Genomic DNA, 13,586 nt, shown 5'->3' with positions numbered 1-13,586 from the left:
ATCTTTGTCTGGTTTTGGTATCAGGGTGTTGGTGCCCTCGTAGAATGAGTTTGGGAGTGTTCCTCCCTCTGTTATATTTTGGAAGAGTTTAAGAAAGATAGGTGTTAGCTCTTCTCTAAATGTTTGATTCGCCTGTGAAGCTATCTGGTCCTGGGCTTTTGTTTGTTGGAAGATTTTTAATCACAGTCTCAATTTCAGTGCTTGTGATTGGTCTGTTTATAGTTTCTATCTCTTCCTGGTTCAGTCTCGGAAGGTTGTGAATGTCTAAGAATTTGTCCATTTCTTCCAGGTTGTCCATTTTATTGGCATAAAGTTGCTTGTAGTAATCTCTCAGGATCCTTTGTATTTCTGCAGTGTCAGTTGTTATTTCTCCTTTTTCATTTCTAATTCTATTGATTTCAGTCTTCTCCCTTTTTTTCTTGATGATTCTGGCTAATGGTTTATCAATTGTGTTTATCTTCTCAAAGAACCAGCTTTTAGTTTTATTGATCTTTGCTATTGTTTCCTTCATTTCTTCTTCCTTTATTTCTGATCTTATCTTTATGATTTCTTTCCTTCTGCTAACTTTTGGGATTTTTTGTTCTTCTTTCTCTAATTGCTTTAGGTGTAAGTTTAGGTTGTTTATTTGAGATTTTTCTTGTTTCTTGAGATAGGATTGTATTTCTATAAACTTCCTTCTTAGAACTGCTTTTGCTGCATCCCATAGGTTTTGGGTTGTCGTGTTTTTATTTTCATTTGTTTCTAGGTATTTTTTGACTTCCTCTTTGATTTCTTCAGTGATCTCTTGGTTATTTTGTAGTGTATTGTTTAGCCTCCATGTGTTTTAACTTTTTACAGATATTTTCCCGCAATTGATATGAAGACTCATAGCATTGTGGTCAGAAAAGGTATTTGATACGATTTCAATTTTTTAAATTTACCATGGCTTGATTTGTGACCCAAGATATGATCTATTCTGGAGAATGTTCCACAAGCACTTGAGAAGAAAGTGTATTCTGTTGGTTTTGGATGGAATGTCCTATAAATATCAATTAAGTCCATCTTGTTTAATGTATCATTTAAAGCTTGTGTTTCCTTATTTATTTTCATTTTGGATGATCTGTCCATTGGTGAAAGTGGGGTGTTAAAGTCCCCTACTATGATTGTGTAACTGTTGATTTCCCCTTTTATGGCTGTTAGCATTTGCCTTATGTATTGAGGTGCTCGTATGCTGGGTGCATAAATATTTACAATTGTTATATCTTCTTCTTGGATTGATTCCTTGATCATTATGTAGTGTCCTTTGTTGTCTCTTGTAATAGTCTTTTTTTAAAGTCTATTATGTCTGATATGAGAATTGCTAATCCAGCTTTCTGTTCATTTCCATTTGCACGGAATATCTTTTTCCATCCCCTCACTTTCAGTCTGTATGTGTCCCTAGGTCTGAAGTGGGTCTCTTGTAGACAGCATATGTACAGGTCTTGTTTTTGTATCCATTCAGCTAGTGTATGTGTTTTGGTTGGAGCATTTAATCCATTTACATTTAAGGTAATTATCAATATATATGCTCCTATTACCATTTTCTTAATTGTTTTGGGTTTGTTATTGTAGGTCTTTTCCTTCTCTTGTGTTTCCTGCCTAGAGAAGTTCCTTTAGCATTTATTGTAAAGCTGGTTTGGTGGTGCTGAACTCTCTTAGCTTTTGCTAGTCTGTAAAGGTTTTAATTTCTCCATTGAATCTGAATGAGATCCTTGCTGGGTAGACTGATCTTGGTTGTAGGTTTTTCCCTTTCATCACTTTAAATATGTCCTGCCACTCCCTTCTGGCTTGCAGAGTTTCTGCTGAAAGATCAGCTGTTAACCTTATGGGGATTCCCTTGTGTGTTATTTGTTGTTTTTCCCTTGCTGCTTTTAATATTTTTTCTTTGTATTTAATTTTTGATAGTTTGATTAATATGTGTCTTGGCGTGTTTCTCCTTGGATTTATCCTATATGGGACTCTCTGTGCTTCCTGGACTTGACTATTTCCTTTCCCATATTAGGGAAGTTTTCAAGTGTAATCTCCTCAAATATTTTCTCAGTCCCTTTCTTTTTCTTTTCTTCTTCTGGGACCCCTATAATTCAAATGTTGGTGCATTTAATGTTGTCCCAGATGTCTCTGAGAGTGCCCTCAATTCTTTTCATTCTTTTTTCTTTATTCTGTTCTGCAGTAGTTATTTCCACTATTTTATCTTCAAGGTCATTTGTCCGTTCTTCTCCCTCAGTTATTCTGCCGTTGATTCCTTCTAGAGAATTTTTACTTTCATTTATTGTATTGTTCATCATTGTTTGTTTGCTCTTTAGTTCTTCTAGGTCCTTGTTAAATGCTCCTTGTATTTTCTCCATTCTATTTCCAAGGTTTTGGATCATATTTACTGTCAATAGTCTGAATTCTTTTTCAGGTAGACTGTTTATTTCCTCTTCATTTGTTTGGTCTGGTGGTTTTTTACCTTGCTCTTTTATCTGCTGTTTATTTCTCTGTCTTCTCATTTTGCTTAAGTTACTGCGTTTGGGGTCTCCTTTTCGCAGGCTGCAGGTTCGTAATTCCTGTTGTTTTTGGTGTCTGCCCCCAGTGGGTATGGTTGGTTCAGTGGGTAGTGTAGGCTTCCTGGTGGAGGGGACTGGTGCCTGTGTTCTGGTGGAAGAGGCTGCATCTTTTCTTTCTGGTGGGCAGGACCACGTCCGGTACTGTGTTTTGGGGTGTGTGTGAACTTATTATGATTTTAGGGAGCCTCTCTGCTAATGGGTGGGTATGTGTTCCTGTCTTGCTAGTTGTTTGGTATAGCGTGTCCAGCACTGTAGCTTGCTGGTCGTTGAGTGGAGCTTGGTCTTAGTGTTGAGATGGAGATCTCTGGGAGAGCTTTCACTGTTTAATATTACATGGGGCCAGTAGGTCTCTGGTGGACCAATATTCTGAACTTGGCTCTCCCACCTCAGAGGCTCAGGCCTGACACCCAGCTGGAGCACCACGACCCTGTCAGCCTAACGGCCAGGTTCGAAGGAATTTTCTTGCCTTTGGGAAGTCTGAGGTCTTCTGTCAGCGTTCAGTAGGTGTTCTGTAGGAGTTGTTCCACATATAGATGCATTTTTGTTGTATTTGTGGGCAGGAATGTGATCTCCATATCTCACTGCTCCACCATCTTAAAGGTCCCCCCTATTTTTTGACTTTTTATTCTATGGCAGAATTCTATTTTTCTCTCCATGAACCATAGGAAACTATTTGAATTTTAGCTAATTTATAGGAATATCTGATACAGATTATTTCCCTATTTTTTTATTACTTTCATTACTAGTCTTACAATTTCCCTTTTCTATATAAAGTTTAGTGCCCATTAATCTAAGTCCATGAAAAAAATTGCTGTTATTTTTCGTTTTGGTGAGTAGTGAGATGAAATTTAGAAAGTAACTTGGATGGTACTAACATCTTTATAAAATTGAGTTACCCTAAGAACAGGTGATGTTTTTCCATTTGTTTGAGTCTACTCTTTTGTCCTTGAGAAATATTTCAAACTTTTCCTCAACCGGTCCTCTATCTGGTTCTATTAATGTTTTTATGTTACTTACATACCCTCATACCTTACTGAATTTTTTTCTTAATTGATTCTTTTGTTTTATAAATTTATTTATTTTATTTATTTTTGTCTGCATTGGGTCTTCGTTGCTGCACACTGGCTTTCTCTAGTTGCAGCGAGCAGGGCTCTTCGTTGCAGTGCGTGGCCTTTTCATTGCAGTGGCTTCTCTTGTGGCAGAGCATGGGCTCTAGGTGTGTGGGCTTCAGTAGTTGTAGCAGGTGGGCTCAGTAGTTGTGGCTCACAGGCTCTCGAGCGCAGGCTCAGTAGTTGTGTCGTACGGGCTTAGTTGCTTGGCAGCATGTGGGATCTTCCCGGACCAGGGCTCGAACACATGTCCCCTGCATTGGCAGATGGATTCTTAACCACTGTGCCACCAGGGAAGCCCCATTAATTGATTCTTTAGATTCCTTAGAGTTTTCCAGATATACGGCAAAAAAAAAAAAAAAAATAGTTTTACTGCTTCTTTATCTGTTTTATCTATTCTTATGCCTCTAAGTCATATCTCATGATCAATTACTTTGACTAGTATTTGCATTAAAGTGCTGATTAGTGCAGAGATTGTAAGCACAATTGCCTTGTTCTTTTTGGAAATATCACTAATCTTCCTTATTAAATAAGATAATATTGACTTTAGAAGATATGCATGTGTATGCGCCTGTGTATATACACACATAATGCACATTGTGAATATACACATATAACAAGTGTGTGTATACACATAATACATAATGTGTCTACACAGATATATATGACATTAGTGTACATGTGTATGTGTGTGAGTCAAAATGTGGAAAGTTTTCTTAGAGTTTTAAACACTATTTCCGTTCCACTGTTTTATTCTTCAGTAATTGAAATAACATGAATGTTATTCCTTCCTTTCCTGTCTTCCTTTTCCTCTACTTTCCATTTTATCCTTTTTAATCCTTTTTTTTTTTTTTTTTTTTTGGTTGTTAAAGAATGGTAAGGCAGATTTTATTCAGAGGGAGTATCACAGTAGGTAATAGGAATTACTACAAGGGGGTTTTGCAGTAAGGAAGAGAGATTGGGCTTAACTCTGAAAACAATAAGGAAAAGTGGTAATTTATAGCCAAGGAACAGGACTGGTGGGGGATGGGTGGTGTCAGTGAAAGGAAAATTACTAAGAGGAAACATCAGGAGTAAGGGGAGATTTTGGTTATGCCATCCTAATAAGATTCTTGCTGAAGGCTGGCCAGGGCAATTAGATATCAAGGATGGGGGATTCTGGTTAAACTGACTTAGTAGGATTCTTGCTAAAATTGGGCTCTTGAGAACATGCCCGAGGACCAGGCCTAGTTGAAAAGGAGCTCAGAGTAGACTGATTAAAGTTTGGTCAAGGGGAGAATCTTTGTCAGTGGTATGGGGATATATGAATTCCCCATTGTGATTAACTATGTGTTCTATTGATATTAAACAAACAAGCTCTTTAAAAGTGAGGCATTTGTGGCTTGGAATTGGATTAATAAAACTCCTGAGGCTCTGAAGGAATTACACTATCCAGGGAGAGTCCTGTGTACAGCTGCTGAAGGACTTCTTGTTTAACCCAACCATCCTCTGGGTGAGTCCTTTCTACATTAAAAGGTTGGCAAAGATCAAATAAGATAATGTTTGCAGTTCAAAAGCATAAAGTGCTCTACAAATATATTAAGTCTCCGCTCAGAGCAGCGGCCGGCCAGTCTACACCTTCTGCCATCTTAGCAAGCACCCCCTTAATCCTTTTTTAAAATCTCATTTTTATTCTTTTGGGTTTTGTTTGTTGTTGTTCATTTCTATTATTAATTTCTGAATTTATGAATAAAGGTGGTTTTTCATATTGTTAAATGCTTTTATGAATATATTTAATTCCATGTTAACTATTATTATACAGTTTACTTCTAATTTATGATTATTGTTTCAAGGAGAATTTCCATCAATTGGTATATGTTGACTTCCTATTTTTCTTGCTATCTTCACTGTATTGAAGTGTTTTTACAAAATTTCTAGTTTAATGGTGCTCTGTCATTGTTGCAACATCCAGTTACTTAGTGGATGTTCATCTTTGTTTTGGTGGTGTTAATGACAACAAGTTAACAACTTTACATTAAAAAGTTATTTTTCAAATACATATTCATAATGCTTAGTTTTACTTCATTTCAATTCACTCTAAAGATGAAATAATTTTTCTGAATTAGCAATGCTATTAAATTAAAATTTTAATAATTGTAAATTAATACAAACTAAGTAATGAATAGTAAAAGCATCTTTTCTCTTGTTTGTATTTTAAAAAATTGATGTAATGGGAAATAAATCTTTATTCATTTAATGTTTAAATTAATATCCATTTAAAATTTTACAGATAAGTGCATAAAGCCTGGGAAGAAACTCAAACTGGAATATGGGCTAAAATATAATTTTCTTAAGATAATGTCAAGATTCTGTAACAAAAAAGAGGTGTTTTCCCATTTATTTTGATATATCTTAACAGTAAACCAATGTTAAACTCAGTAGGGTAATTGAGGTGCTCTTTACAAAGATGTGGGAAAATGTTAAGGACAACCAACAGGGCATGGTACTCTGAGGCCAGCCACATAAGAAAGCTATGGTACTCTGAGGCCAGCCACATGAAAAATCTATGCCACCTCTTCTGTAGGGGCAAAGGGCTGGGTGGTTGTCTGAAACCTGAGGAAATTGCTAAATAGAAAGTGACAGTTGGCAGGAGCTGTGGCCATCGATAGAAGGGAACAATCAAACCAGGTGAGTTGGCAAGGATGGAGCCAGGGTAATAAGCACACTCCTCCCCTCTGCCTCACAATGCACGCAATCTGCAGAAAGATTCTGAGTGTTCATTGCAGCCTGGTATTTAATTGATATATTTTTTATTACTGGATAATTTATCTTTTAGTAATTATCAGTATTTCATTTTCCCTTAAAATATCCATCCATGTCATTTTCCTATTTTATTTTATTTTTTTACAGTTTTTTCTCAAGATTTGTATGATATATGCATACTTTAAGTATCTCTATATTAACTATTATTCTGTAATAAATGTTGTAAAGCTTTTTCTTAGTTTGTCATTTGATCTTTAATTCTTTGCAGTGCCTTTGACGTACAGAAGTTATGTTTTGTAGGGCTAAGTATACTAGGGCTTATTGTATTATTTCTTCTAGGAATTTTTTAAAAATTATAAATACCTTTCTTATCTATTTATTAGCCTAATATATTTGTAGATTTTTTTGTGATATCTACGATTTAAGTATAAGTGTAAGTATAGATGTTTAAAAGAGCTCAGAATATTTTTTCTTGTGATGTTAGATAAGAACTCTAAGGAGTGTATATGTGCATGTGTGTTTGTGTGTGCTTATTTATATAGATAATTAGCCCAATGATTTTTTAAAAATAATCTATTCCTTTTCATTTTATTATATGCATCACATCAGAGTCTCTTTAAAGATAATGCAAATTGCTTAACCGATCTATTTATGCCAGCATCACACTGTTTTAATTATTATACATGAATCATTTTGGGCTTCTGATAAGGCAAGTCACTTTGAAGCCTGTTTCTGCTCAGCGATGCTCATCTTTTACACTGAATCTTTCATTCAGTTCCATCAATCATTTCCCACACAGAGAATGTAAATCCAATAGAGTTCCTGTGTTGAGAAACCTGGGGCGTACAGTAAGAAAATGGAACAATTTGCAGATCACTTTATGCAAACTCAAAAATGTACCTCATCCAATTTGGCAATATAAATCTCTCCACAAATTGCATTTATGTAAATTGGCTAGGGTGATCCAATCACCTGTAAGCCTCTTTAAATTGTCATTCATAAAGGCAAAGTATAAAGTGGCTTTCTATCTATCATAAAGTGTGTGTGAATAATTGTTTAGTTTGATTTCTGTATGTTTCTAATCAATGTAATATAGTTTTGAATTGAGAGTTAAAGGCAACTCAAATGAGGAAGAAAATTATTACCCAGCTTCAGATCTGATTCACATTAAAGCAAAAGTTATTTCCACACTTTTTAAAGTAAGTGCTGAAATGTCCAGAAGCTATGCCTGCTTCCATGATGAACATGTTTTCTTGTTGCACCTTGGGGAACTGGGCTCGTGAATGCACAATGTGCATCAGCTCTCTCATTCTCTGGGCCACCTGCTAATTTGCTGTAAGCAACAGAAGTGATGATGATATTTTTGTGTCTTCACCCACTAAATTACTTTCATGCCCCAAATGTCCTAATTGGTATTCTGTTCCTCAAAGCGTCCATAGTTGACTTTCATAAGGAAATGAAAATGTCGGTGGGGTTGTCCGCCTGAGCTCCCCACAGGTAGATGAGTCTTACGACACACCGGCCACCACCTCCGCTCGGAAGTGATGCTGTGCTCAGCATCACTTGATGGGGCTCCTACATTAGGACTTACAAAACCCTCTGTCCGTCCCCGGGCCTGTGATAGCGCCTCTCCTCCGCGGCCTCCGTCGCGCCGCCCTGTACCGGTGCCTGGGTGAAGCGCTGCTGCTGTCCTGTGTCGGGCCCGCAGCCCTAGGTTCGGCGGCGGCCGACTCGGCCGGGCCAGGCCCGCTAGCAGCCCACCGCAGCCGCCGCCGCCCCGCAGCCGGGGCTCACGTCGCCCAGCCGGCAACACTACAGTGAGGCGGCGGCCGACGGCGAGGACAACCCCAACTTCTTCAAGATGGTGGAGGGCCTTCATCGACCGCGGCGCCAGCATCGTGGAGGACAAGCTGGTGGAGGACCTCAAGATCCGGGAGAGCGAAGCAAAGATCTATGGAGGGAGCATCTTGGAGGCGGACTGTGACGTACTGATCCCTGCTGCCAGCGAGAAGCAGCTGACCAAGTCCAATACACCCAGAGTCAAAGCTAAGAAGCCAAGTTTATTGCTGAAGGTGCCAACGGACTGAAAACTCCAGAAGCTGATAAGATTTTCCTAGAGAGGAACATCATGGTTATTCCAGATCTCTAGTTGAATGCTGGAGGAGTGACAGTATCTTACTTTGAGTGGCTGAAGAATCTAAATCATGTCAGCTATGGCCATTAGACCTTCAAATATGAAAGAGATTCTAACTACCACTTGCTCATGTCTGTTCAAGAGAGTTTGGAAAGGAAATTTGGAAAGCACGGTGGAACTATTCCCATTGTACCCACAGCAGAGTTCCAAGACAGGATATTGCGTGCCTCTGAGAAAGACATCGTGCACTCTGGCTTAGCTTACACCATGGAGCGCTCTGCCAGGCAAATCATGTGCACAGCCATGAAGTATAACCTGGGATTGGACCTGAGAACAGCTGCTTATGTCAGCGCCATCGAGAAAGTCTTCAAGGTGTACAATGAAGCTGGTGTGACCTTCTCATAGACCGGACCGGACTGCGGCTGACTTCTTCACTACCCTCTCCACCTCTTCATCTGCAGACCTATCACAAGTTTACATGTAACCACAGAAATCTCTCTCTCATGACTTAATAGATAATGGACACCATTCTCAACAAGTCAATCCAAATCAGCCCCTTAAGAAAAAAAGTTAGGGGATCATATATAAGCTAGTAAGTGATAGTAGAAATTAGCTATGTCAGAGAGCCATTTGGGCATTTTGCCTTTAAATACAGTCTTTTCCCTCTGCCTGTGCTGCCTTGCTCCATGGCTGTTTCCCAGCACAGTCAGCTGTAGCCCTGGGAAAGCACCTTTTGTCCAAGAGCAGTCAGTCACTTGCCACTTCAGCTCTGGACAGATCTATCAGGTGCTTGGACACATTTAAGAAGCAGGTATATGGCATTTTCAGGAGGTAGCATGGTCCTCAAGTGAGTCATTGGTATTTTAAATCAGCAAAATAACTCAGTTTTACAGGTTACAAACAAAAAAACCATTCTCTTTATGCATTTTATTCTTTTAGAATAAAATAACTACATGCTGCTGTAATAAAATTGCCTTTAATCACTTAACAAGCCTAACCTTGACTCAAGCAGTGAATGCCTGTAAACATAATAAATGAAAAAAGCTAGTACTTTTATAACATAAAACAGTATCATTTATAACTTGTCAATTGCATATTGTCATCCAGCAAAAATAAAAAGTCTGGTAGAGAATTAAGTTATCTTCATACCTGCAAATGATGGAGGCTATTTTTGTTAAGACTGCCAGAATTTACTGACCACAATTATGACATATAGTCCAAAGAATGCAGTCACCTCCTTAACATGTTAATTAATTGTCCTCTTTTGAAGATCTATTGTGTTGACTAATTGAACAATAATTTAAGTAGAGTGTCCCAGAAAACAACCACTTGGGCTCCCTCTTTGGAGTCTGGCTGGCGATTCTAAGCATTGCCAATGGCCCCAACTCGCCCTGAATTTATGTCCTCATTTAGAGGCCTCGTCTTCCGTACATGGCTTCATTCCCAGTGGGCTGGAAACAACCTGGGGTTGTGTTTTGTTTAGAAGTTGTTTGGCCAGGGCCTTTTGAACAGTAGTGTCCCAATGAAGTACTGGATATTATTTATGTAAGAATGAGCTTTTCTTTTGTTAACAATAATATCCTTTCAGAAATTTCTAACTACGTGGTAACTGCATGACTTAACCGGGTGACAAAAGCAGTTATTAAAAAGACTACCAGGAGACCTACAAGATGGCGGAAGAGTAAGACGTGGAGATCACCTACCTCGCCACAAATACATCAGAAATACATTTACGTGTGGAACACCTCCTACAGAACACCTACTGAATGCTGACAGGAGACCTCACACTTCCCAAAAGGCAAAAAACTCCCCATATACCTGGGTATGGCAAAAGAAAAAACAGAGGCAAAAGAATAGGGATGGGACCTGCACCAGTGGGAGGGAGCTGTGAAGGAGGAAAGGTTTCCACACACTAGGAAGCCCCTTCGCGGGCGGAGACTGCGGATGGTGGAGGGGGGAGCTTCGAAGCCGTGGAGGAGAGCACAGCAAGAGGGGTGCAGAGGGCAAAGCGGAGACATTCCCGCACAGAGGATCGGTGCCGACCAGCACTCACCAGCCCGAGAGGCTTGTCTGCTCACCCACTGGGGCAGGCAGGGGCTGGGAGCTGAGGCTCAGGTTTCGGTCGGATGCCAGGGAGAGGACTGGGGTTGGCTGCGTGAACACAGCCTGAAGGGGGCTAGTGTGCCACAGCTAGCCGGGAGGGAGTCCAGGAAAAAGTCTGGACCTGCCTAAGAGGCAAGAGACCATTGTTTACAGGTGCATGAGGAGAGGGGATCCAGAGCACCGCCTAAACGAGCTCCAGAGATGGGCGCGAGCCGTGGCTATCAGTGTGGACCCCAGAGACAGGCATGAGACGCTAAGGCTGCTGCTGCAGCCACCAAGAAGCCTGTGTGCAAGCACAGGTCACTATCCACACCTCCCCTCCCGGGAGCCTGTGCAGCCCGCCACTGCCAGGGTCCCGTGATCCAGGGACAACTTCCCCGGGAGAACACATGGCGCGCCTCAGGCTGGTGCAACGTCACGCTGGCTTCTGCCGCCACAGGCTCACCCCGCATCCGTACCCCTCCCTCCCCCCAGCCTAAGTGGGCAAGAGCCCCCGAATCAGCTGCTGCTTTAACCCCGTCCTGTCTGAGTGAAGAACAGACGCCCTCAGGAGACCTACACACAGAGGCGGGGCAGAATCCAAAGCTGAACCCCAGGAGCTGTGCGAACAAAGAAGAGAAAGGGAAATCTCTCCCAGCAGCCTCAGGAGCGGCAGATTAAATCTCCACAATCAACTTGATGTTTGTACCCTGCATCTGTGGAATACCTTAAATAGAAAATGAATCATCCCAAAATTGAGGCAGTGGACTTTGGGAGCAATGATATATATTTTTTCTTCCTTTTCCTCTTTTTGTGAGTGTGTATGTGTATGCTTCTTTGTGTGATTTTGTCTGTATAGATTTGCTTTTACCATTTGTCCTAGGGTTCTGTCTGCCAGATTTTTTTTTGTTTCCTTTTTTAGTATAGTTTTTAGTCCTTCTTATCATTGGTGGATTTGTTTTTTAGTTTGCTTGCTCTCTTCTTTCTTTCTTTGTTTTTTTAATTGCTTTTTAATTTTATTTTTAATAATTATTTTTTATTTTTATTTTAATAACTTTATTTTATTTTATTTTTTCTTTCTTTCTTTCTTTCTCACTTTTCTTCTGAGCCGTGTGGCTGCCAGGGTCTTGGTGCTCCGACCGGGTGTCAGGCCTGTGCCCCTGAGGTGGGAGAGCCAAGTTCAGGACACTGGCCCCAGAGACTTCCTGGCTCCACGTAATATCAAACAGGGAAAGCTCTCCTAGAGATCTTCATCTCAACACTAAGACCAAGCTCCACTCAACGACCAGCAAGCTCCAGTGCTGGACACCCTATAGCAAACAACTAGCAAGACAGGAACACAACCCCACCCATTAGCAGACACGCTGCCTAAAATCAAAATAACGTCACAGACGCCCCAAAACACACCATTGGAACCGGTCCTGCCCACCAGAAGACAACATCCAGCCTCATCCACCAGAACACAGGCACTACACCCCTCCACCAGGAAGCCTACACAACTCACTGAACCAACCTTAGCCACTGGGGGCAGACACCAAAAACAATGAGAACTACAAACCTGCAGGCTGTGAAAAAGAGACCCCAAACACAGTAAGTTAAGCAAAATGAGAAGACAGAGAAACACACAGCAGATGAAGGAGCAAGGTAAAAACCCACCAGACCAAACAAATGAAGAAGAAATAGGCAGACTACCTGAAAAAGAATTCAGAGTAATGATAGTAAAGATGATCCAAAATCTTGGAACTAGAATGGAGAAAATACAAGAAACGTTTAACAAGGACCTAGAAGAACTAAAGAGCAAACAAACAGAGATGAACAACACAATAAGTGAAATTAAAAATTCTCTAGAAGGAATCAATACCAGAATAACTCAGGCAGAAGAACAGGCAAATGACCTCGAAGATAAAATAGTGGAAATAAGTACTGCAGAGCAGAATGAAAAAAAAAGAATGAAAAGAATTGAGGACAGTCTCAGAGACCTCTGGGACAACATTAAAAGCACCAACATTCGAAATATAGGGGTCCCAGAAGAAAAAGAGAAAAAGAAAGGGACTGAGAAAATATTTCAGGAGACTATAGTTGAAAACTTCCCTAATATGAGAAAGGAAATAGTTAATCAAGTCCAGGAAGCGCAGAGAGTCCCATACAGGATAAATACAAGAAGAAACACGCAAGACACATATTAATCAAACTATCAAAAATTAAATACAAACAAAAAATATTAAAACCAGCAAGGGAAAAACACAAATAACATACAAGGGAATCCCCATAGGTTTAACAGCTAATCTTTCAGCAGAAACTCTGCAAGCCAGAAGGGAGTGGCAGGACATATTTAAAGTGATGAAAGGGAAAAACCTACAACCAAGATTAATCTACCCAGCAAGGATCTAATTCAGATTCGATGGAGAAATTAAAACCTTTAGAGACAAGCAAAAACTAAGAGAATTCAGCACCATCAAACCAGCTTTACAAGAAATGCTAAAGGAATTTCTCTAGGCAGGAAACACAAGAGAAGGAAAAGACCTACAAAGACAAACCCAAAACAATTAAGAAAATGGTAACAGGAACATACATATCAATAATTACCTTAACTGTAAATGGATTAAATGCTCCAACCAAAAGACAGACACTGGCTGAATGGATACAAAAAAAAGACCTGTACATTTGCTGTCTACAAGAGACCCACTTCAGACCTAGGGACACATACTGACTGAAAGTGAGGGGAAGGAAAAAGATATTCCATGCAAATGGAAATCAAAAGAAAGCTGGAGTAGCAATTCTCATATCAGACAAAATAGACTTTAAAATAAAGACTATTACAAGAGACAACAAAGGACACTACATAATGATCAAGGTATCAATCCAAGAAGAAGATATAACAATTGTAAATATTTATGCACCCAGCATACAAGCACCTCAATACATAAGGCAAATGCTAAGAGCCATAAAAAGGGA

General features: G+C 39.9%; 1 pseudogene; it reads left to right on the top strand.

Annotated features, from left to right (window-relative positions):
• Positions 1-9,384, top strand: part of LOC132352974 (glutamate dehydrogenase 1, mitochondrial-like) — a 73,017-nt pseudogene extending 63,633 nt beyond the window's left edge.
• Positions 9,385-13,586: the final 4,202 nt, after the last annotated feature.

The sequence above is a fragment of the Balaenoptera ricei genome, chromosome 19, assembly GCF_028023285.1.
Source record: "Balaenoptera ricei isolate mBalRic1 chromosome 19, mBalRic1.hap2, whole genome shotgun sequence".
NCBI classification, from domain to species: domain Eukaryota; kingdom Metazoa; phylum Chordata; class Mammalia; order Artiodactyla; family Balaenopteridae; genus Balaenoptera; species Balaenoptera ricei.
The sequence above is the reverse complement of the archived record's forward strand: the minus strand, read 5'-3'. Positions and strand labels throughout refer to the sequence as shown.